We start from the raw sequence: 25,923 nt of genomic DNA, 5'->3' as shown, positions 1-25,923 counted from the left end.
CCGCCGACCCCTCTGCCGGCCGCTTGGCTGCGAAGCCCCACTTGCCCCTGGCGTGTGTGGAGCTGGGCCTGGTCTCTTCTCCTCCTGTGACCGTCTGCCACCCCAGCTCTGAGTAAGGAGACTTACTGTCCCAACAAGGGTCAGAACTTGTTTTCTTTAACAAATGATAACGTTAGACTGAAAACACTGAAATTACCTCTTTTAAAAAATCATTCATTTTTAGCGTTCAGTGACTTGATACTGTGTGCTTTTCAACATTGCACATACAGTTATATTGAAATTTGGTTCTTTGAAAATCTGCGTCAGAGAAATTTAGACTAAAAGGGACGAACTCATGTCCCTCGACTCCGAGGTGCCCCTTCCCCTCTTTATGTCTCTGCATCTGTGCTCCCATGGTTCAGAATTTCTGCATGAAAAGTCCATTATCCTGTGTATCCTTTGGGCCATGTTTACTGCAAAATACCAAGTTAAAAACGCATATCTTTTGAATGAATGTGGCCCAGCTGACGGCTCTGCATGAACACAGAGCTGTGTCTGGGAAGCAAGAGGGGCCTCTGACCCACGACAAACGTGGGAGAAGAGCCCCTGAGCCCCTTCTTGCAGACAGGTCCCCGCTTCCCTAAATCTTTTCAGAGAAAGGCTTCATGGACAGACATAATTAGGCCCCTGATGGTTGTTTCTGTTTTTTAAAAATGTAACTAACTTTAAACTGTTTATATTTTAATATTCATTCATGTTTGGTTTATTTTTTCCCAAAGCAAGTGGTATTTTCTAAGTAAAGGTTTTAAAATATTTGCTAAAAAGATTGCCTGGCAGCAGACGACATAATCACATAAAAGCTGTGTTGGTGGGTTCTTACAGCCTCTGAGGGGCCAGTGTGGTACCTACCCAGAAAGTAGCTATTTTCCTAAAAAGAAGAAGCCGTTTTGTCCACCTACACATAATAATACGGGGCTTCCTGGATCTAGAAATCACTGTCCCTTGCTGCACGTACATGAATTATGTACAAATAGTTAAATTTTAAAACAATGTAAATGTGTCTCCTTCAATCACCTTCACCCTTTCATCTTAAAACTGTGCACACACGCAAGACAGCATTTCCCTCTCACCCAGAGCGCCTACACCAGAGTGTGGAGTCTGCAGTTGAATACCCAGCTCTGCAACCTGACAGTGTGCAGTCACTAAAGATTCGATCAAAGTACTGAGTCCTGGTGGATGAAAACCTTTGCAGAAAATCTCAATAAAAGAGTGTATAATTTATGTCATTAGTTGTAATAGCTCTCCCAAATGTTATTAGCTATTGAATGTTTTAAAAAGCTTTAAAATGCTCTAGGTTTACTGAATCAAGGAATACTTTTGCAGTTTTTACACCTGTGTAGCCATTATTTTTCACAAGCACTTATTGAATCTACTTAATGTTTAACTCATTGGGAAAGATTCAGTAGAGGCTCTCTCCCCCTCGCCCTCTGCCTCCTCTCTCTCTTCGAGGATTTTTCCAAAACATTTATTTTGGACCAACTTGTAGGACGCCAAAGCCCTCATGTTCATTTTTTCAATGGTGTAACAATTTGTGTTATACATCCTGAATGGTTTCTTCCTAGTGGGACTGTTGCAAATTAACCTGAAAAATACCCAAATCATAGTTTCAGTCTTTTAAAAAATACAGAGTGCACGGTGTGCTCTGCGCCAGGCATTCTCATCTGCTAGTCTCCTTGACAGTGAGCCATCCGCCTCCCCCTAGAGTTTGTGCACATTTCCTTAATAAACACGTTTCATCAGGAAACAGCTACTCTCTTGAGACATCTCATCATGTCTTCAAAACTGGGAAAGAATGAAACGTGCGAGACAGTCTGGAACTGCTCACTCGGTGCACACTAGCAGCACACACATACAGGTGTTTGCACACATGAGCTCAGCTGTAATTCTCGCCACGAAGTGCACAGAACATAGGGCAGCCTGAGCCGTGACAGTGTGTGGGTGACAAAGACACTTCCCCTCCTTGAACACATCCTGGTTCTGGGTGCACCGACGCCCGGTGAGCAGCCGTCAACAGCGGGCACATCGTGCTTGGGGTGCTCCTTTCAGTCACTCCGGGCCTTGCTGAAGCTGCCGCTTACTGAAGAAAAGGAAAGCAAAGCTCTGAAAAACGAACACATTTTCCAACTTGTGAAAAATTGATTAGCACCATTCTTCCCCACATCCAACGGGCCTTCAACTCAGAAAATATACAGCTAACTTTGCAAACTTAAGGAAGAGTGTGACTGATGAGAGCTGTTTTGCTCTCGCCCTCACAGAACTTGGATCTTGAGCTTCTTTGGTGGGAATTTTGCTTTTTATCACTTGGTGTGACTTTGCTCTTGCATTTCAATTTCTCTTGCAACTCTTACTTGTGCCTTTGTTTGCCGTTTGCTTTAATCCCTATCTAACCCATGAAAAAGCCCTAGAGAAACCCTCCTGTCCTGCGTGTCCTAGAACTCAACTGACTCAACAAGATATTCGTCCTAAGGACTGGTTTTCAAGGTTGAAGAGGCCGTCTTTCCTTTGCTTACTACACGATTTGTAATGCTTGGGTTTAATTAAGTGACAGGATAAATTGACCACGGCGATCGGGAAGTGTTTTGATCCAGATTATTGGAATGGAAATTCTACTTTGCTTTCCCAGTCAGTCAGAAGCCAGAACCTTTCCCCATTAGATCTGACAACGGGAATTTACTCCCGGTCCCCTGATAGAGCTTGTAAGGAGCAACAGGCCAGGGTGTATGCGACCGGAGGCTGTGGCATTCTGATTCATTATGCTGCAGTCATGAATCTGCCCCGTCACAGACAAGTTCCATCCATCCATTCCGCTGTCATTCCGACCATGAATGTAATGCTATTATGGTGAGGCCACGTCCCCTGCTCACGCCAGATGTTGTTAGGAATTCAATCCATCCTACATAGGAACACTGGCCCCTTCAAACAACAGGATGGTGAGTGAATTACATATCAACTTGTGAGTTTTCCTGGCATTTAATTATCCAGCTCAAAGACACATACTCCCTAATTGTTCCTGAGGCCACCGCCCTGCACTTGAGAAAAGGGGATTTTGTGAAGGAACGGTATGTTATTGGCAGCTGTGGAAACATTTCAAGTTATTGGAATGTCTCTTTTTTGGTTGTTTTTATGTAGTTAGGTTTTTGTTTTTGCTTATTTCTAGTTCCTATATGTCAGCAGAAATGAGCCATCGTTTAGCTGGGTTATCACTGTTAGGTAAAACTTTAGGGAGGAAATTCACTCATAAAATACATCTATTTTCATTTTCGCATTGTTTTACAATCCTCGCTCACACGTTAACACATTGTAACATGGCTGCAAGGACAGAAGAGAACTTGTTCTAGTGTGAGCGGTCACAGCTCGGCCTTGGTGCTGCCGGCCGCGGGCACCCGCCGCGCCCCCTCCAGGCTGCGCGGGCTCCGGACGGGAGGGCCGCGCGGTGAGCGCCGCGCTTTTGCGTGGGTGCTTCTCACTCTCGAAAAGGAGGTGGACCCTGGGAAGCTTCTAGAAGCTGGCCTTTTCTTGCTGGCCTTTGGGAAAGAACACGCTTCCGGCCGAGGAGCGGCCTCCTCCGGCTGCTCCCGCGTCCTCGGCGGTCCTTCGGGGCTCCTCGGCCCCCTGCCTGCCCGGCCCGCCCGCGGCGCGGCTGGTCCCGGCTGCTCCTGTCCGTGCCTCTTGCCGCCCGACGTCCTCTGTCCCACCTCAGGGTTTCGCAGGCTTTTCCTTTCTTTTCTTTTTTTCTTACTTGAGATTTATTGACATATGACATTGTATGAGTTTCAGGTGTACAACGTAACAATTTGATATTCGCATGTAGTGTATATATACACTGTGAAACGATCGCCGCCATCACACGGAGTTACAATTTTTTCTTGTGATGAGAACTTTAAAGATTTATTCTCTCAGCATCTTTCAAATATACAACACACTCTTGCTAACTGTAGTCTCCATGCTCGACACTGTCCCCCACACCTGTTTATCTTAAAACTAGACTTCTGTGCTTTCTGACCTTCTTCACCCATTTTGTCCACCTCCTGCAACCACCAACCTGATCTCTGCGTCGGAGTTTTGTTCGTTTTTGTTTTTTAGATTTCACATGTAAGTGAGACCACACAACATCTGCCTTCTCCATCTGACTTACTCCTCTAACCAAATGTCCTCCAGGTCCGTCCACGTGGCTGAAGAAGGCAGGATTCCCTTCTTTTTACTGGCTACTGGTGTTCCATGGTGTATCCTTTTATACACAATTACTGTTATTGTTGCTACCATGATGCTTTATACACACCACACCTGTACCATTCATCCATGGATGCATATTCAGGCCATTTTCACGTCCTGGCTGTTGTAACTAACACTGCGATGAGCAGAGTGCAGGTATCTTTCTGAGATGCTGATTTCATTTCCTTCAGATAAATACCTACAAGTAGAAATGCTCGCTCACATGGTAGTTCTTTTTTTTTTTTTTGAGGAATTTCCGTACAATTTTTCATAGTGGTTTTATCAATTTTCATTCCCCCAACAATGCACAGGGTTCCCTTTTCTCCATATCCTTGCCAACACTTGTTACCTCTTGTCTTTTAATGATGACCCTTCTAACCGGTGTGAGATGACACCTCGTTGTGGTTTCAACCTGCGTTTCCTTGATGATCAGTGATGCCAAATACATTTTCATGTACCTGGTGGCTTTCTGGATTTCTTCTTTGGAAAACGTCTATTCATCTCCTCTGTCTCTTTTAAATCAGATAGTTTGTTTGTTTTCCATTAAGTTGTATGAGTTCTTTCTACACCTTGGGTGTTAACCCCTTATCAGATATATGATTTCCAGATATTTTCACCATTCTATAGGTTGCCTTTTCATTTCCAAGATGATTTCAAGACATTTATTAGAAAGAAACTTGTAGTTCTTTTTAGAAAGGATTACATAACCCCATTATTATTAACTAATTTACAGGAACTTACTAGAGTCACCCAGGTAACAAACATTCCAGCTTACATTAAATGACACCATTTAATATAATGTGGTTTTATGTAATGTCAGTTCAACGTGGGTTGTCAAAATTGCCCCCTGTCAATCTAAAATTCTGTCAAAATTACATTGTTATTACAAAATAGAAATATTTGTGTAGTTTGGAGATGAGAATGTCATGGTCTTGCAAATGAAGGTTCATTTCATACTGTAATTCTCAGTCATTTTTAGTAACGTTTCCATTTTTATGTCTATCAAACCTCTGAGACCATTATTGATAAACTTCCCACTCTATTTCATATATTTGTAACTAGGGTTACTAAAACATAGGAAATAAATTAACATATCCATCCATTCTGGAAGAGCCGTTGTGCGTTCTCCCAGCTCAGTAGCTGGCACATTCTTGGAGGTTCCCTACACCCATAACTAGGAGTCCCTTGATCCTTGGGGCTGAACAACCAGGCATATTCTCGACTCACTGGAAATGCTAGAGAGGAATGACGGTGTGTGCTCAGGTTCATAATATCCAGCAGCTTCTTGCATTCTAATCAGATACTAAGGAGGGTTTTGCAACATACATGATGCCGGCAGATGACTCCTGCCCAAGACTAAATGACCTCATCAATTATGAGTGAGTAAAACCCTCTGTGATCCAAATCAGCATTAGTAGTGAAACCGTCCATGAGCTCAGTCTGGCATGAAACCCAATAATTGGCTAGAATCCAGGTCACTTCTGGTTTCAGCTTCCAAATGGAAAGATGCTCGACATAATTTGTCATCAGGAAACTGCAGTTAAATCCACACTGAACACACATTACGTGCCCACTAAAATGGCAAAGAATCAAAGCAAAACAAAGAAGGCAGACCTGACCGTGCCACCTCTGGTGTGGCTACGAGCAGCAAGGACTCGCCTGTGCGGCTGATGGGAGTGCACAGTGGTGCAGCCAGTGAGGGAGGCGGGCTGGCTGCCTCTGACAGGTTAAGCACAACCTTGCCACACATTTCAGCAATCACCTTCCTGAAGACTTACCCAACTGGTTTGAAAACTCATGTCCACACAACAACCTGCGCACAAATATTTACAGCCGTTTTAGTCATAATCACCAACAACTGAAGGCAAGCAAGATGTCCCTCAGCAGGTGATGCATAAACAAACTGGTGCATCCACACCATGAGTGAGATGTAGAATGTGACAAAGTAAGTTAGATGCCTCACCAGTACCAGAAACAGCCTCACTGATGGCAGCACGGGAAGGAGGAACCTTGGAAATGAGTGCCTCCTGTTAGATTAAGAGCAAACAATATTGGATAAAAACACTCTAGTCTAGTTACTGAGGTTTTCTCTCACATGGTTACAGATGAACAGCTCTGAAACTATTATCCTTGAATTCTGAAATTTAACAACTGAGTAAATGGATGGTTGGTGGTGAGTTTTCTCCCTCTCGTACAGAAAGTTACAGATAAGCAACGGAAAGACACTAGAGTGATCTCTGCATCGCGGAGTGGAGTGGAGACAGCATGAACTCACATTTAGCTTAATGTGGATACAGATGGTTGTGCACAGACACGTCTAAGGTGCGGGTGTACGTGCGGGTTGGCACCTACACAGCTAGTGTCACCTGAGAAGCCTAGAGTCAATGGCACCCCTGTAGTAGTGGGTGCACCCAGCAGCCACATTGGTTTCTAATGTTATTCTTCAAAAGAAGAGTCAGGTCTCTTTGGAGAAATGCCTTATTCGGGTACCGGGACAGGTAGCACAGGGAGTGAGCCTGGAACATCTTGAAGTGCCCTAAAGAGAAAAGTGCTCAAAAGAAGGGAAAAAAACCCCACAATCATGGGGATGTGTCAGACAGATACAAGATCTAACTGAAAGATCTCCCAGTGGCCAAAGCTGGAACAATTTGAGTAAGACAATAAATAAAATAGTATTGTATTATAATCCAAAATTTAAATACTTATCCCAAGAGTCCTTACTGATATAAGTAAATGATTAAATACATTTTAAAATGAAAGAGAATAGACGTGTATTTTGTGCAGAAGAATTCCAAGTAATTTATGTAGATACTCTTCCCATGGGAGTGAAGCCTGACTCCCTGCTCCGTTAGTGTGGGTGGAGGAAATGGTTTTCTTCCAAAGAGGACATTACAGAAAAGGGGGAAGTAACAGTAGAGGGAGCTGACAAGCAAAACTCAGCCAGGTGATCAAAGTTAACTTTAAGCTGAATTTAAATGTACCGTTCTAACAGAACATGCAAACCACAGAGGAAACTGGTGTGTGATACGAAGGAGCTATCTTTATTGTCTTTGCAAAAATTCTGTAAACTGTCCCAAAATAAAACTGACCTAAAAATCTTAAATGACCAAAAATGATCCAAATACATCTAATCTAACAATTCATTAGTAAACTTTTACTATGCAAAAATGTGATAAAATCCCAAAATACATGTTACTCTTAAATCTAAGACTATTGAGTCATAATAGAACAGAAAGAGTAAAGTTCATCTCAAGTTTACGGAGCTGACATCTTGTTCTGTTCAAGTTGTCGACAGACACCCCATGCCTACCAGCTGTCTCAGCATATCTGGGGTACCTTTAAAACTAGAGCTCATTCCCAATTGATTAAAGACTGTGCTAATCACATTCTCATTTAACTTTCTGGATTGTAAATAGAAAGAAAAGACAATTCAAAGGTAAGAAATCTCCACAAGTGTCAAATTTTATGAAATAAATGACTGGTGATAACAAGGTTTTATAGATTTTAAGCATAAACTCAGGGACTGCACACTTTGATCAGAATTAACACGACTTTTTGTAAAACAACCTTGGTAGTCATTCATTAATCAGAGTTTATGTTTATTACTTTGGCACAACCAACTTGCATTTCTGACTTGAATGAAAGCTCTTGAATATTTATGTCCTTCTAATAACCAATAATTTTCCTGAACCAGAATTCAGGAAAATTCTGCTGGAATGAAACCCATTTAAAAGACCTCTTAATAAGTAAAATGTTCAAAGTAGCTACTGACTAAGCAATCTCCTCTGCTCTTGGAATGAACATTTGAATTGTAATTAAGGATGAAATAGGCATTGCGTTAGACTGAAAGTGTCTAATGCTGTCTGTGTTTGAAAATGTGATTCCAGGGTTGGTCAGGAGAGTCAGAAAGCCTGACTTTTTGTGATTCCTCTTCCTTTGGTCTCTCTCCTTCCTTCTTTTCTGCCTGCCACGTCCCTAGTTCCCAGCAGTGATGGTCATGCTGGGTTGACAGTCCCGTGTACCACTAATGGGGCTTTCATAATTGTATTGATTTCAGGGACAGTCACTTCAAGCTACGGAACTGATGCTACTCTCACTGCTGACTTGTGTTAAAAGATTAACTTAGCAGCCACTTTATGACTCAGTGTCAGTAACAGTTTCAACTGATCACAGTCTTGCTAGAACTTCTGATCCAGACAAGCACTGAGGTAAACTGAGGTGTGCGAACTCCCCCCAGGCCGCTGAGTCACCTTGCTGCTGAACAGAGGCTCTGTTTAGGGTTAGGTACGGGCTCTACCTCCTGAGATCATTCTTTTCAAGTAATGGTTCCTGTCTGGAGTCTGGTACACTCACCCTGTTCAGGAACCTTCATCCACCCCCGGCCCCACCCCACTGAACTCTGGCTGCTCCCGTAAGCCATGCCGCCGTTTGTACGTCAATCAGCCACCATGAAAGCTGTCCTCTCCTGGCCGTGCCATCATCCTCGCTTTCTCGTCCTCAGAGGCTCTGTTATTGGGAGAAAGAGAGGAGAGAGGAAAGGATTTGAGCACCACGGATTTGTGCGTTGATCTTGTGATGTTGGTGTTATTATTAAGCTCAGTTTTGCAGGTGAGAAAACTTTGCTTTGGAAAGGTTAGTGACTGACCCAGAGCGACACCCTGCTGTGCACTGTTCTCATATCACGATAAACACAGACCGGTGTCACAGCATGTGCTCCTGCATGATGGTGTCATCGAGATTATAATCTGCCACCCTTTCAACACGTATCTTTGAGTACTGCCAGCGTCCCAGGTATGAGATCAGACAATGGGAACAAAACAAGCAGAGACCCCTGCCTCCTTGGCTGCACGTCTGCTAACCCAAGAGGCAAAGTCACAGCAAAACTAATGCAGAAGGAACCCTAAACCCTCCGTTGTATTTATTTTATTTAGAAAATTCATGATAAGGAAACCAGTCAAGGGCGACTCTCAGGTTTCTGGCCTCGACAGCTGGGCACACAGTGTAGTGACACCACATTCAAAAAAGAAGGAAGGAAAACACTGGTTTTATTTTATTTTTTATTTTTATTTTATTAATTTTTTTTTTCATTTTCTCGATTTGGCTTCTGAGCTTACCGCTAATGGAGTTTGTGAGACTGGGTGAAACGCTTCTTTGTGCTCCAGCATAAGATCCTTGCTGACAGAAACGAAGTTCGCATGTGGCCTCTACTTTTCTCTCTACTCATTTCTAAGAAGATTTACATTTGCCTTATTTAAATACTGGTGTTTAACAATGCTATTATTTCTTACCATGGTCCTGGATATTTTAGAATTGAAAAAAACACATCAAGTGGTTTTATTTCCAACTCCCATGCCCTCAGTTTTCCATACAGCTGCTCTCATCCTGACCCTGAGCTGGTGTCTGCAGCTGCATCACCACAAATATTTCAGGTCTCAAACCAAATACCACTTCCTAGATAACCTGCCAGAAAGCAGAAGGAAAAAGAAGTTGAGGAGAGGAAACTAGTCCTGTGAGATTATTGATTCCAGATGTTCCAATTACTCTTTTTTGGGGACTTTATTGACTTAAGTTACGCAAATCCCCTCTGTAAATCTTTACTCAGTCAGGTTGGCAAAGATTGTATTCTGTTTCTCCCTAAACACCTTTACAAGCCTTGAGTAGAGCTCACACCTCATAGAGGAGGAAGCATAAATGTCCCAGCTACATTAAATCTTACAGAATTTTAAAAAGACACAGGTAACTGACCTAATTCTTGTCCACTGAGACTGGAGGGGTGGCAACACAGCCCAGCATTCAAAGGCACACCATGGCGTTCACTCTTTCACAGAGCAGTGAACTGTCCTGCAAACTCAATTCGACTGACATGTCCTAACATTGTCTCTAGCCTCAAAATGCGTACACTTCTTCCCAAATCAGCATCCTCACTATTCTCCTTGACCGAATTTCATAGAAACCTCGGGAGATGCAGAGCCCACGTGTTTTAAATAATGACCAGCACATTTATTTTAAATCAAAAGGTCAGCTGGGCTGCCTCAGTGCCGCACTCTCTCTCCTGTAACTAACTAGGGGCGATAATGCTGTCTTAATTCTCCCATCTTGCTTTTTCCCTCTGAAAAATCTTGATGAAATGGACCGGATGTTCAAATCTTTTCATACTGTAATGCCATTACTCTAAATTTCTGAGACAAGGTTTTTTTGTGTGATTTCTTAATGTAGTTAATACAGAAGTGTCGTCACCATCTGCGGAGTGCATGACATGCGTACCTCAAGGGGAATGACAGACCTGGCGTGTGAGTTCATGAAGATCTAGAAGAGCGACCAAAAACCATGTTTGAGCAATTCAAAGTTCTTAAGTCAGGACAGTCTCCAGTCCATCTCTTTAAGGTCAAAAGAGAGCTTGCTGTGAGCCTCGTTGGGGATAATGTGCCAACTGAGAAATATGAGTGCTCGGTCCCTTTGTGGGGAAACATCAGCCCTGTGAAGTGTGGGAGCCCAGGTGAGGCTCACAGTCCTGCGACGCTGGACAGCCAGTGGGAACTCAGAGAGCTACAATAATCTGGAATCGATCTCTTCCTGGGGGAAAGACCAGCTTATTTGATTTAAAGGGCAATGTTCTCATTTGTCTCAGGAATTCAAAGCCTTAACGTACATCACTGAGTTTGGGGGAAGGCAATGACCAGCAGTGAAGAGAACAGCATCATTCCTTATCTTCTGGAGGATGCAGAGCCTGGAAACGACAACCCTCCCAGCGACCAGGACTGAGGACACCAGCCACGGCGGAGGGGTCAGCTCACAGGGAACCCCAGCAGATCTTTGTTTATTTCTAGCGACGTGTAGTCAGTTCACAATTCTGTGTCAGTTCCTGGTGCACAGCATAATAGTTCGCCCACACATACACATACACATATTCGTATTCATATTCTTTTTCATTCAGGTACCACAAGGTATTGAATAGACTTCCCGGTGCTGTACAGAAGAAAGTTGCTGTAGGGATTTACTTTTAACAATATATTTCAGAATAAATTTCAGAACTAAGTTTACCTTGGTCCATTGACAATAATCCTGAGTCACCCATTAATTGATTTAAAAAAGACTTACAATTATGCTTAGATTATTTAGATTTATCTGTAGTAGCCAACATAACAAGAATTCTGGGTAGAATTGAATCAGTGTGTTGTCTTCATGTATTTTTGAAGTTTTCTGTTTCCACTGTAGTCATGCAAACATGTAACAAAGGGAAAGTTGATCTTTAAACAGTGTTCTTATAGTTTTTTTCAAGACTTGTTAGGTATACACGAGACGTCAGACAATTTGGGCTTTAAAATATCTTTAAACACAGCAAAGGAAACCATGAGCAAAACAAAATAACAACCTACAGAATGGGAGAAAATATTTGCAAATGAAGTGACTTAGACAGGCTTAATTTCCAAAATATATAAACAACTCATACAACCTAATAACAAAAATACGAACAACCCAATCCAAAGATGGGCAGAAGACCTAAACAAGCATTCCCCAATGAAGACATATGAAGGCTAATAGACATAAAAAAATGCTCAACATCACTAATTATCAGAGAAATGCAAATGAAAACTACAATGAGGTATCACCTCACACCAGTCAGAATGGCCGTCATTCAAAAATCCACAAATGATAAACGCTGGTGAGGGTGTGGAGAAAAGGGAACCCTCCTACACTAATGGTGGGAATGCAGTTTGGTGCAGCCATTGTGGAAAACAGTACGGAGATTCCTCAGAAAACTAAAAACAGACTTACCATATGATCCAGTGATCCCACTTCTGGGTTTATATCCAGAGGGAACTCTAATGCGAAAAGCTACACACAGACCAATGTTCATAGCAGCCCTATTTACAATAGCCAAGACGTGGAAATAACCTAAATGTCCACCAACAGATGACTGGATAAAGAAGCTGTGATATGTTTATACAAGGGAATACTACTCAGCCATAAAAAAGAATAAAATAATGCCATTTGCAGCAACATGAGTGGATGTAGAGATTGTCATTCTAAGTGAAGTAAGCCAGAAAGAAAAAGAAAAATACCGTATGATATCACTCATATACGGAATCTAAAAAAAAGAGACTATGAACTCATCTATAAAACCGAAACAGACTCGCAGACTTAGTAAACAATCTTATGGTTACTGGGGTAAGTGGTGGGAGAGGATAAATTTGGGAGTTTGAGATTTACAAATGTTAGCCATTATATATAAAAATCGATTTTTTAAAAGTTTATTTTGTACAGCACAGGGAACTATGTTCAGTATCTTGTAATAATCTTTAATGGGAAAAATTATGAAAAGGAGCATATGTATGTATATGCATGACTGGGACATTGTGCTGCACACCAGAGATTGACACAATGTAATTGACTGTCCTTCAGTTAAAAAAATAAAAATAAAAAACCAAAATATCTTTAAAATCATACTACTTACTTGCACAACAATTGGGAAACTTATAAGTACTTCAGAAAACTGAGCTGTTTCAAACGTATAGTACGTATACTAGGCATTTACTAAATGGCTGTTGATTGTGTAATTGGATAACCAAACCAATCTCCATTTTTTTAAGTGAAATGTTATTTCATCACCAGTCAGTGGAAGGAAAATGTATCTCCCATAAGTCTTAGATTTTAACATTTTATAGTTGGCAGATTATTTTATTATGTAACCAGGGCGTTAGACTCTGTGTGATGCAATTCCCATTCCATCAACCCAGCGGACGTTAACTACCTTCACCCAGATGCCGGCTTCGTGTGTCTTCTAAACAAGACGAAACAGCGCTGTCTGGAGTGCCCAGGTGTGATGTCGGCACTGCCAAGTCGCTTGCCACTTCACCAAGGCCCTGGCCCAGTGTCAGCTAAGCATTGCCAGCTCTTGAATGGTGACTAAATATGCCTGGGGTGCAATGTTCAGTCCAAGGTCTCCTGTCCAGCATCACTGGAAGGAAGTTCTGAGGCAAAGGGAAGAAAGGAGGTGCGATGAGATGTGTAAGGCAGATGAAGTGACGCACGTGGAGGCGGTAGCACAGGGCCTTGCACACACTAGACACTCAGTAGGTTTTGTTTGTTATCCTTTTTCTCAAGTAACAGGGAAATTCTTTTACAAGATATTTGTAGTTTGTGGAGATTGGACTCATTTGATTACTTATTTCACATTTTAAGCCTTTATTAATGAGTAATGCTTATGCCTACATGGTGTCAAAAGACGTAACAGAACATTTTTCAAAAAGTCATTCCTGTATAACTGGGGTGTCACCGTACGGCTGAGGAGCTTTTTATACCGCCAAATTTTCACATGCATGTAAACAGTCTAATGTAGCATGGGAACTCTACAGCCTCTGACAACGTTGCCATCTAACATTAAGATTTATAAAAGGTTTACTATACCAGAAGTATTTCCATGGCGAATAGCATTTATACCGAAGAAATTAACTTACTACTTTGAACCTAAGGGCCACCTCACGGTCACTCCACCGCACGAGTGAGGTTCGCCTGCTCTGTTTGGCTGTGGTGGAGACCGCCTTCATTTCTCACGACCTTGGGTCCATCCTGTATTAATAAGAACTTAAGAAAAGAAAAAAAAAATTCACAGGTAGAGGTGAACGATGTCGGGGTCAAAGATATTCAGCTGTCTGTGTCTCTGCTTAAAATTTTAGTCAAATTAATCAAGGTTTAATTTAGGAGACCAACCATAGGATGTCAAGTATCCAAGACGATATTTTATCTAAGTCCCAGTTTCCTCACAAAGGCCCTAGTTAAAAACAAAGTGTGTTCGCTTGACGGTTGGATTTTTTTCTGCCGGATCACCTAATCAAACATGTCACTTGAGGATCTAAAATATTTATTTCGTGTGTGTTATTTTCAGTAGTCTAGAGCCACACAGCTCCACTTCTGTCGCATTCTGAACACACATCGCACTGCCTGACGATACTTAGTTGAGTGACGGAATTGTCTGATGTAGCTGGAAACTTGGCTTTTCTCTCATCATTCGTACGTGACCTAGTGTTTCGGCAGTTCTCGTCTGTGCAAGTCAGACTTGGTGGACAACCTTACACGCAAGGGGGAGCATTTCGGGTGCGTAGGTGACCCTGTCTCCTGGGAGCACGGGGGGAGGTGGGGCAGCTGCGAGGGAAATGCCAGCTTCCGTTTTTCTCTCCGGGGATGTGCTGGGCGCTCTGCCGCTTCTTATGTCACACATGAGACTGCCGGCCGCCCCGCTACAGTGCTCGAGCACCCGGAAGAGCGTTTCACGTCAAGAGGAGGAGAAGGCGCTTTAGGGCCATGAAGTTTGGATGCGACGTCTGCTGTGCCAACTGTATGAGGGAGGCAAACATCCCACCCTCACAGAGCTGGGAACACAGCTGAGACACGGTGGGGACAAGTGACTCAAGTAAGATAAGAGAGACACAATCAGTGCCGCTGGCCAGCAACAGCTCACTAGGTTGTGACTGCATTTTTCTCTTCTGTCTGAAAAGATCTAATGTGACTATGAGAAGCCACTTAGTCTGCCCCTCCTGTGGCTCTGCCTCATCCTCCCCTTCCTCTTTCTGCTCTTTGCTTCCTCTTTTCTCCCTGCTCATTCTGATTTGGGAAACGTCTGGTTATAGACCTGCAAGCCCTTCGCCCACCAATCTTTTGTCTGTATATCTTACCCTATGTGACCAACAGGGGACAGAAACTCATGAGGAAATAAACGGATTAAAATTCTTCCAGTGAGCCGCGGGGCAGCTGAAATGTGGCCGGCAGGACATTGCTCCGGTGCCCGGCAGGTGTCATCGAGGCTCTGCTCGCTCTGCATTGCCTGGGGCCAAACCTGGGCAGCTCTGGCTGAGGATGAAATGCGCATCAAGCGTGTGAGATGCCAGAATGTGGTTTGTTCATTAAAAGAATAGGTTGGGGAAAAATCACAGCAAATGGACACACTCGGTGCAGGACAGGCTCCAGATCCGTGTTGCCACAGGTGGACACGCTGTTTAACAGGACAAAGCAGACATACTCGGAAGGATAGATGCTCCTGTCTTTTAGGGCAAATACAGTGACTTTGAGACAGGAGGGAAGGCAGCATTCAAAGAATGACATAGCCGTTCACACGGCGACGAGGAAGATTCAACACCCGGTGGGCTGGGACGGAAGAAGCCAAATGAGAACCCAGGCAGAGCGGCTGCCTCAGCCACGGGGAGGCTGCGCCCTGGGGGGGGGGACGGGCTCTGGATCATTCCATGTCAATTACTTTTCAATTTTTATTATAACGTTTTGGCTAATGAATTACTTAGAAGTGTGATTTTTCTTTACGGTGGTATTTTTGGCTAATTTTTCAACGTTAATTAATTCTGATGAACTTTCAGGGACTGTATTCTAAATGAAATTAATATTTACACAATGATAGCATCTTATGTTCTAATATGTAATCACTTTCTAAATATGTTTCGAAGATACAACGTTATTTTTATTATATGCACAATTTTATGCCCAGTACATGACTCTTGTTTACTTTCATGTTTACGTTTTCTGTATCCCAAGTAATCATTAAAGGTCTTTGTGAACACTCTGTTCAGGCAGGTAACGTTGCAGTTTTTCCAGGACTAATATGCATTTGTCTATTTGCCCTTTTTAAATCTATCCATTTTTGATTTGTCTAATCTGTATTACATCTTATGTTTAACCCTTTCACTAAAACTTCTTTTTAATTGACTGTCCGACAACTTCCTTTTGACCAGGCAAGTTTATCCAGTTGGTTACGCTGTGCTGTGTTCTGTGGGAAAGGAGTTAATACACTAAAGCACAAGATGAAGATAGCTGTTAAAACTGAGAGGGAAAAACTGTAGAATTTTATTCCAATCTGGCTTTCACCTCGCCATATTACAAAAATAGATGCTGCCAAGTTTAGAGTGACCCAAACCGTGCTATCTGCAGTCACTTGGCAGTTCCCACCTTCCTTGGCTTTTCGCTAGCGTTAGACACTGCTGGCAGCTTCCCCCACTTCTGAGTGTCTCTTCACTTGGCTTCCAGGACCCTGCACATCCGTGGTTTCCTTCCAACCACTTCAGTGCCCTTTCTCAGCCTCCTCTGTTGGGTCACCCTCTACCTTCTAACCGTCTATGGAGAAGTGTCCCAGGCCTTAGCCACACTCCTTTTAATTTGGTTTTATTAGTTTTAAATGCTATCTCTAGGCCAATATTTTCCAAATGTCTATCTCCAGTCCACATGTCTCTATGAAACCCAGACTCCTATATGCAGTTGCATCATCATTTGAATGTAAAAATGCTCTTCTCAAATTTAACTTGTCCCAGACTGGTCTCTTGATAGACCCACCCCAGATCCCTTCACCTCCAGACTTGTCCTTCTCAGTTGGACAGGTGGAATTCATCCTTCTAATTTCTAAGCCAAGATCCATAAACTCATCCCTGAATCTTCTTTCCCACACAACCAGAAAACCCTGCTGGCTCTATCTCCAAAATATGTCCTCAGTCTACACCCTTGTTACCACTTTCCCTTTTTCCCTGACCTAAAGCCACTATTGGTGATACTTCAATTGCCTCTTAATTGATCTGCCTGACCCACCTTGGCCTCTCAGCAATCTCGCTCAGTGATGTAGTCATAGGATTCTGCTAAGACACTAAAGAAATCATGACACTCCCCAGTTTACATCAAATAGTCACCGAAGTCCTTGCAGCGATCTACAGCAAGATTTTCTGGATCGAACCACAGTCACCTCTGAGCACATCTTCGGCTGCTCCCCTCCCGGCTCACGTGACTCCAGGCATGCTGACTTCCCTGAGATTCTGAGCATTTCAGACATTCACCCACCTCAGGGTTTGCCGTTTCCTCTACCTGCAACTCTCCTTCGGCCACGGCCAACTCCTTCACTCCTGAGAGTCTGCTCTCACAGCATCGCTTCACCTACGGCCATCTCACCTGACCGTGGCGCGATGACCCCGTGTAACACTGCAACTGCCGCCGCTTTGCACATCCCAACCCTCCATTCCACCCTACCCACTCTTTTCCCGTAGATTTGTCACCCTCTGCCCTGTCTTCAGCTCGCCTATTTCCCATCTTCTCTAGATTGTGAGTATATAAAGATTATCGATCCCTCACTTCACTGAAGTGTGCAAACCACCGAGACTAGAACGTGTGCTTAATTCTCATTCACTGGGTTCACAAATGAGAGGCACAGCAATTCACTCGCCACACGTGTGAATTTAAAACACATCTTTCATAAGACAGACTTTGCACCTTGGAAGAACTCTGTGGCAGGTCATTTGAATTTATATGATAGCTTTTTACAGTAAAGCCAATTTAGACATGAATTTAAGAAATAAACAATTGCCCACACAAATAAAAGACTGTTAGATTTACCCATTATATAGATTATGGAGATTTTGGTCTCTCTCATGTGTGTGTGTGTATGTATGTGTATATATATATATATATACACACACACAAAAACAAAACAATGCCTTTAGCCAGAGCACTGGAAATTTTAAAGCAATTATTACCTTGATTAGTATACCCATATATAAATACTAATGAATGCATTTCAATTTAGCTAAAAACAGTATGTTCTTCAACCTCTAAAGAATACTTGTTTCTCTTAATTAACTGCTAAAATTTTGATAAAATTTACAAAATTAAAACCAAAGTACCTTCTTATTTATAAAAAATGTAAACACCGGTAATACAAAGAAACCTTATGGCATAATTATTCCTGCTCTATAGCAGATACATTTCCAGTTCTTTGCCAAATTTGATTCCAAGGCACTTCACTTCAGGAACCTAGTTCTTGTCCAAATGTAAAGTGAAAGGCAGGCTTGGAATAATTTGTTCTTTATATCTTGCTTCAAAGTTGTCAACAAAGACAGAGATACATTAGCTGCCTCATCAGACGTGCTTATGGTTTTCCATCTGATTAGCCTTGGCAAAAAAAGTGGGGTTTTATACACACGACAGTATAACCGTCCGGAAACTGCTCGTCAAGAGCTGTCGGCTCGGTTACAGTATTTTATGTAATTAAATAGCTTCTCTCTTGCTACCAGTTCATGGTAAGATTTTCTAAGCCTAATAGAAACATTTTAATTACAGTTTGAACTCTAGTCACTTGTTCTTTGAGGCTTATCTCCAGATCAACTTCTTTGCAATATTAATGATTAATAAAATCAGTGTGTAGTTTCTCAGTGTGCTTAAGTAGCTGCTAAAAATGTGTAGAATAGACAACTGCCCTTAATATTCTGTGTAACAGCAGGCACATTAGTTTGTAAATTGTTGGATTAAACTATGCAATGTCGCTGCTTCAGCTATTTATATACAAAACTGTTTTCCTGCACATATGCTGCTATTTTGCTTTTCCCCCCCGCTCACTGTGAAATAAAAGAAAAACTCAAACCTTGATCTGAGTGCAGAAGGGAGCCCTGGGCACCGCTGGTGAGAGTGCACCTGGGGCGGCCGCGCCGGCACCACGCCCAGCTGCGCCGTCCTCCTGACTTCAGTGAGTTTCTGTGTTTCCTTGCAGCGCGCTGGGTTTCCTCGGAACAGCCCGCGCCAATTTTTACCTGGTAAGTCTCATATCGCCATGTCTCGGGGCTTGATTATTGGGAGGTAACTGTGATCCTTTGGTGGCATCAGGTTACCTTGATTATTCATGTTCCTTGAAGTTTGTGCTGCCATCCGCACACTCAAAGCATCAGTCCCTCCTCGAGTCCCCCAGCTGCCCACTCAAGTGCATCCATCCACTTTTTTTCTCCAGTGGAATGCTGGAACCTCTCCTCTGGGAACCTGGACTTGAACAAAGCCTCACTCATCTGTGCCTGATTGTTGAAGTCAGTATTTTCTAGGGGCTCCTGGCCTGTGGCCAAGAAGTCATGGGGTTCCACAGGTTCCACCGAGGTCTGTCTGCCTAATACCTGATGCCTGGGTGGGCAAGACTCCTCCCGGGCCCCTGGCACCGGATCCCACAGCTCCCTCAAAGGCACTCTGACCCCGGAAGGACGTTGAGCTTCTGTTGTTGGCAGCGTGACATTTTATGCTGCGTCATGTTGCCATCACATCCCTGTCTAAATTCTTGATCTCATGTGCTCTCCTTTAAACCAAAAATCATATTAGTATTAAAATCAAGTCACTGATTATAACTTTATACCTTATTTATAACTAACTTTAACACTATCTGAATGAACGAAATTCAAAGAAGCAACTGAAGCAATGACTGAATGAATGAATGCAAAGAAGGAATAATTATTGTCAAAAAACTACCCTATATTTGGAGTAGAGATTTTTGAAGTGTCAGCTTTTCAGTGAAACTACTCTACTGCTAGTGCATTAGATTACATTAGAAGAAGTGAATTATGAAAATATTCTGGCTTTTCAGAAAACAAATGGAATGCACTGACTTGTCAGGCAACGAAAGATAGAATATGATGCTCAATTTGCCTTGGCAGTGTTTGCATGATTCAGGACAACCAAAATATTAAAGGGCTTAAGCAACTACTGTATTCAAAATTGACTGAAAAGATGACAATTTTCAGGCTTGAAATAATGAAAGCAGGTGTGAATGAAATTTCTGAGAGCATGAAGGTTGTGAGTAAGGTGAACACTTGTTTAACCAAATCACAGAATCCTTGAAAGAAAAATACATTGGGAATTTAGTGCAAAATTCCAGAGTAATTCCAAACAGAAGTCCCTCTGTGTTCATTATTTTCAAACTCTGGTTCCACTGCCCAGTGGATCTAAGCTTTTCTCTTCTTTACACCCTGGCCTTAGAGTGCTGCACGCCCCCTTGGACTCATTATGATGGTTCCTCCGTCACGAATCACACTGATCAGTAACACACTCTTACTGGCTGTACATAATTTGGAGACAACTGTGATTTAGTGTCAGGAGTTTGGGAGTGAAAAACATAAATTGGGAAGCAATTATCTTTTCTTAAGCTTAATCAAAAATCCATCCTCATGTCCAACACACAAGCCTTGCGTGTTCCATTTCAATCCATTTCTCCTTGGAAATTGGTTTAAGGAAGAAAAGTGTAATCTGGTTAGTTTTCAGCATGAGTCCCCATTTCCAGTTTCAATCTGGTTCTCAAAAAAAAGTTGTTTGTATAGCACAGGGGCCTATATTCAATATCTCATAGTAATCTACGATGAAAAAGAATAGAAAACAAATGTATTTATATGTATGACTGAAACATGATGCTGGACACCAGAAACTGACACATTGTAACTAACCTTCAATTAAAATAAATAAATAAATGAAAATATAATTGTTTCTCAGTTTCTTCTTTATCTTCCTGAAAACTGGCTATTCGACTTCCTCATAACAGATGTTACTTTTGTACTAGGGAAGAACAAATCTGACTCCATATGAGATCTATTCCTTTGATTCTAACCCTGTGCTCTGTTTCTTGGGCTCAGTCTTGCTGGTTCTGCACCTTCTGTAAAAGAATGTTGTCTAGAGCCTGAAATAGACAGGGGAGTCTATTCTCAAGGCTCTGACCTTTAAGGGGATAACACTTTCCCTTTCATATGGAGATGAAAAGTTGCAGAACAGAGAATAGCATTTGTCTTGTTGGAGGGTTACAGGAACATCATGACCTGCCCCATGTGGGCAGCTGCAAGAACAAAAGATTCTGACACCAAGAAATTTGCAACAACCAACCACACCCCCTCCCCTTTTATGAGGCTGAGTTCTGACTTGGGGAAGATGGTTCTTCAGGACATTAGTCTCCCATCTTCTCAGTCTGCCAGCTTTCTGAATAAAGTCATTCTTCCTTGCCCCAACACCTCGTCTCCCAGTTTATTGGCCTGTCTTGCAGCAAGCAGTAGGCAGTTGGACTTGGTAACACCTTCAGCCAGCAAACCACAATATGAGTGTCTAGCATATTTATTCATTCATTCAAAAACATTTATTAAATACGTTTTCTGTTCTTCTTCCCTTGTGGGATGCTATAAACTCAGAGGACAGGCAATGCCCCTGTACTCATGGAGCTGTAGACTGGTGAAGATGACAGGAGTTATGCAGTGCTCATAATAAAATGTGATGAGGACTAAGGTGGGGAAGGAAGAGGATGATATGGACACATGTAAAAGAACAATCTTTGGGGGAAAATCTGAGGAGAGTGACTCTTACAGGAAGAGTGTCAACATTCAGATTAGTGTATTAACTAAGGATTATGTAGAGTGAAAAAGAGTTTGCCAAACAGAAGGCTGAGAATCAGGCCAAGGGCAGATATGCTACACCATGAACCTTAAAAAAACTACAAACAACGGGAAGATATTGTCTTTCTTTCTTGAGGATAATGGTTCCATATTTGCAATATGGAAAAACCGTGTTGACTACCGTGTGGGAAACAGGTTGTAAGTGAGAGAGAATGAAGGCAGGCAGCGCCGTCTGAAGGCTCACTGTGGTAGGCTGAACAAGATCTGCCTAAAACAGAGAAGCACCAATAGAGGCAGAGACTTAGAACATAGTTTTTATGGGACAGAATTGCAAATACTTGGTTACTGGTTCTACTGAGGTCATACTCTCAGCCATCTGGGTCAATTTCTAATGTCTGTTTGCTGGTGGATGCTTTCCTTAGGGAAAATCTGGAAATGCACTGGGTCAAAATAAGCCTCTCAACTTTGCACACTCATTAGAAAAACCAGGGAAGCTGCTTTAGAAAATCTCATCAGGCTGGAGTGTGCCCGTTGCTTCTTGCTTCAGTAAAGCAGGAGATGGAAGAGTGTCCTCATGCAGAAACAGTAGACTCTGGGTGTGCTGCAGTGTGGCCACGTGCAAGCAACCTCCAGAAAAGGAAGCTACGTGAAGACACAGGTGGGACCCTCATCCTTTGCCATCCGAAGCACACATGTAACATTTTGTCAAGTAAGAAACAGAAAATGCACTAGCAATGGCACTGCTGTATTCCCAGAGACCACCTGTGAGGCCAAGTGAAACCTCCAAGTGTTCATTTTTCTTAGTTATTCCATGAACAGAAACTGAAAGATGCCTAGGGCAAGAAACTCTCCTCCCTCCTCCTACCCACTACTTTGCACTCCTTGTCCCCTGAGTCCACATGTCAGGAGTGATTTTTTCAAAATAAATATTATATTATACTGACCAACTTCCAAGAAATTAAACATAGACACAACATCATAAAATCACAGTATAAGGAAAGGATGTCTTCTTCGGAAGCAACAATGGAGTTGGAAGGATTCTTTTTGCTTTTCTCTTTCCTCCGGCCACTACCAACAATAAATTTCAGGGAAAAAAGGAGGAAAGGAATAAAGAAAAGTCAAAGAGGAGATGAAGAAAGAACTAAGGCAGCGGCTTTGTGTTGTGAGAAGAGCACACTGTTATATTGCAGACAATGAAACACACATTCTTCCAAGAGCAAGCACCCTGGGCCCTGGGTGGGTCTACCTTCAGCTCTGTACCAGTTGGTTAAGGACAGTGCATACGATCAGGCTGAGAAGATCAGGTTGACCGGCCAGGCTGGACATCTGCTGGGTGTATCCCAACAGATCCTGGTTGCTACGGCCTTGTCTGGCTAGAAGCTGTCTGTATAGAAATGGTAAAGATCCCCTTCTTCTCTGCGCCTGTGACGGGGTCAAAGAAATGCTGGGAGAGTTGCAGAGACAGCACACGCACGTTTCTTTTCAGAAGCCTGTAAATCACGCCACCTTTTGACTACACCCCTCACCCCACTCCAATAAACTAAAAATCATGAACCTTTATGTTTACAGCAACAAGAGGCTTTCTTACAGAACTGTACTAAGAAACCCTAATTTTTGTTAACACAGTTACCGGCAATACTATTACTGACTCCAGCTATCTTTATTTTAATGCTGGCTTCCTAAAGATATTGTGTGTTAACTCTAACTTTCTGGTTTTGCAGAAGCTTCTTGTTCTTAATTAGAAAAGTGGGTTCCTTATCAGAGGCACTATCATTTGTTTTTCATACCAAAACTGTTACCATGAGAGATTTTTTCATTAATATTTATGTAACATTAAAAACACACTTTATTATCATATTTGGAAATCCCCAGTTGTTTGGCATCTGAAGAAAGAATGTCCAATTACTGTTTAAAAATTTCACCCTATGTTCTAGTTTCACATAGACATGACCCTAAATACTTCGGGATTTAGAGTTAAAAGTGTCTTGAAGTGTATCCCACTTCCTGATTCTCAAGTGGTATTTGATAACTTCACTTAAAGAGGAAATACAGACACCGGGTGTTTAGCTTCCTTGTACGTCGGTCCTTTACTAGAATATCTGCACTTCAGTTTTGGAAAGTAAAGCTCAAAGGACAGAAGTTTTCCTAAGTATTTCTTCTGTTCATAGCTGACACCCAGCAGCTTGCAGAGGAAAATCATCGCGGCATCCGTGCTCTAAATTTGGGCTTGGATCCCAGTGAGGACTTTTTTCCTGCAAGCCGTTGGAGCTTCTTGTTATAAGGGTTTAGAGCTGGGATGGGGGCTGGCAGACCTGGGACTTTGGAGTTGTTATCCTAAAAACAGCATCAGTTACAGAGAACCAGAGAAAACGGGCCCCCGCAGCGCCATTCTGTACCACGGGGCTGCCGCTGTGGCTGTGTCCTGGACGTCGGAAGCAGGCGGGTGTGCGCAGCAGTAAATTCAGTGTGCTCCTCTCCTCGCTGCTGCTCGCAGCCAAAGCGCAGTCAAAGCAAACCGACACCTTCCATTTATCGACTAGTTAACAGATGCCTCGTGAGGCCCCTCCTGCTGTTGAGTCCCGTTGTAACTGACCCGTGCACCGCCAGCTTCCCCACATTCTGTGCTCTGCCGCCCTCCCTGCACAGCAAGTCCCTCGAAGGCCCTGGACACTGCACCCTGTTCTCTATTTTCACCACGTCTGTAAGTTTGCTCGGGTTTGGTAACTCCTTAAACTCACTTGATAATTAAACTGAACAATTATGTGATTTAACAGGAGTGAAAACATTATCAGAAGAAGTGGGTCCTCTAATCACGTGAAAGGACCTACTAGACGGTAGCCTCCCCTTAGGGTGGAGATGTTGTGCTTAAGTGGTTTCCTTCCTAAATAGGAAAAACCTCGAGTATTTAGAAATGATCAGGCTCTGATAAATGGCTCATTATTTGAAATACCAGAAATTTAAACTCTCTGAACCTCAACACAGCTACTCATTTCCTCTATTCCAGGAATAAGAATTATTTTTACTGAAGTGTTGGAACAATTAAACTGTCTGAGGAGGATGGAGTTTAACTGCAATGTTAACAGCACACAACTGCACTGTGTCAAGCCAACATAGTGATAGAAATTATAAGATTTATTGGGTCTATCAATCATTTTTTCCCTTAATTTCTTAATTTTAGCATCATCAAATGAATATCTCTCGCTACGAAAAAATTTTGGCTGGCAAGGACTAAATCATCCCCTACAGAACGGCAGTCATGCACCACAACCTCATTTCAGGGGGGAAGACAGGCCCTGAGAACCTGACCACAGAAACCAGCAAGGAAGGCAGCATCAGTTGTGCCACCACAGGGTCCAAAGTAGCAAAGAACATGACAGCGTCGATCATTCAACCTTTCTCTCTCGAGTCGAGCCACAGCGCTACTTGAACACATGGACAATGTGTGTTAAGTTAGAGGCTCTGTTCCAAATCACGGACTCCCTTGAAGAGTTGTAAAATAGGCCGTAAGAAGTTGCTGTGTTTATGACCACAGAGCAAGGGTCAGAAGTGGAATTCTGGGAACTGCTGGAAATTTACTTCATAATAAAACTGGCCTCCAGGGAGACGAGAAAATGGAAAATGGCTCTAATTTCATCTTTCTCACTTGAAATCATGGGCCCGTATTTACAGTCCTGTCTCAGTCAACTGACAGCACATCTTTTCCTGTGACTGCAGAACGTTTCCTGGCTTAAGTGGAGAGAATTGTGAGGGAGCACGTGGGTTAGGGTGAGAGCTGAGCACTGAGGAAAACACTTCCATTGATGCAAACTCATGACAAGACTTGGTGATATGGCCAGAAAGCAAGTCCCAGCAACTGAATTATTTAACCCTAGGGTCCCCTGAGGCCTAACACAGGAATTTGCAAAGTGTGAGACTTTAGGATCTGGTGACAAATGGCATCATCAAGAAATTCTGGAATTCAGTGAGCTCTGTCAACATGGCATCAACAAGAGGGTTACGCAAAATAGATTTATTAAATGCAGGACCACACAGGTCAGGAACTGTGATGGGATGAAAAGCCACTGAGCCACTTAAGACTGTCTACTGTTGCTTATGGGAAGCTGAGGGTTACTTCCTGCGAGAAAGCCACAGAGAGTCAAGACTTGAGAAAGCAAGAGATATTTGTTAAAAATAATGAGTTCATAACATGTTTTTATCCCTAGCAATATGTTATTTCTTTTTAAAGAATGGCTTTGACAAAGCATCAGAAAAGATAGGCACCCAGAGCGTCATTCTTGAACATGTGGCTCTGTCTACTATAGCTGTGCCTTTTGTGTTAAATATAGAACAGATATGGCTAATAAAATTGTAGGATTTTTCTTTGGTAAATAGGATACATTGAACTGTGCTATTTTACTATTATTAAGATTGTTGAATGTTAAAATAAATCATGTAGAGGGTAACAGCTTCCTTAAGGAGGATCCATTAGTAACTCTAATCACAGTGGGTTTATTCTTCTCTTACAAAGTTT

The 25,923-nt window shown here is 42.5% G+C and overlaps 1 long non-coding RNA gene across 1 annotated transcript in view; it reads left to right on the top strand.

The window, feature by feature from the left end:
• The first annotated feature begins 2,867 nt into the window (after positions 1-2,867).
• LOC140691449 (uncharacterized) overlaps positions 2,868-25,923 on the top strand; it is a 30,942-nt gene continuing 7,886 nt past the window's right edge. Inside the window, exon 1 of the long non-coding RNA XR_012067073.1 lies at positions 2,868-2,969. This is a non-coding gene — a long non-coding RNA (uncharacterized lncRNA). The remainder of the gene's footprint in view (positions 2,970-25,923) is intronic.

The sequence above is a fragment of the Vicugna pacos genome, chromosome 35 (genome assembly GCF_048564905.1).
Source record: "Vicugna pacos chromosome 35, VicPac4, whole genome shotgun sequence".
Lineage (NCBI taxonomy): Eukaryota > Metazoa > Chordata > Mammalia > Artiodactyla > Camelidae > Vicugna > Vicugna pacos.
Note: the sequence above shows the minus strand (reverse complement) of the source record. Positions and strands in the feature narration are given on the sequence as shown.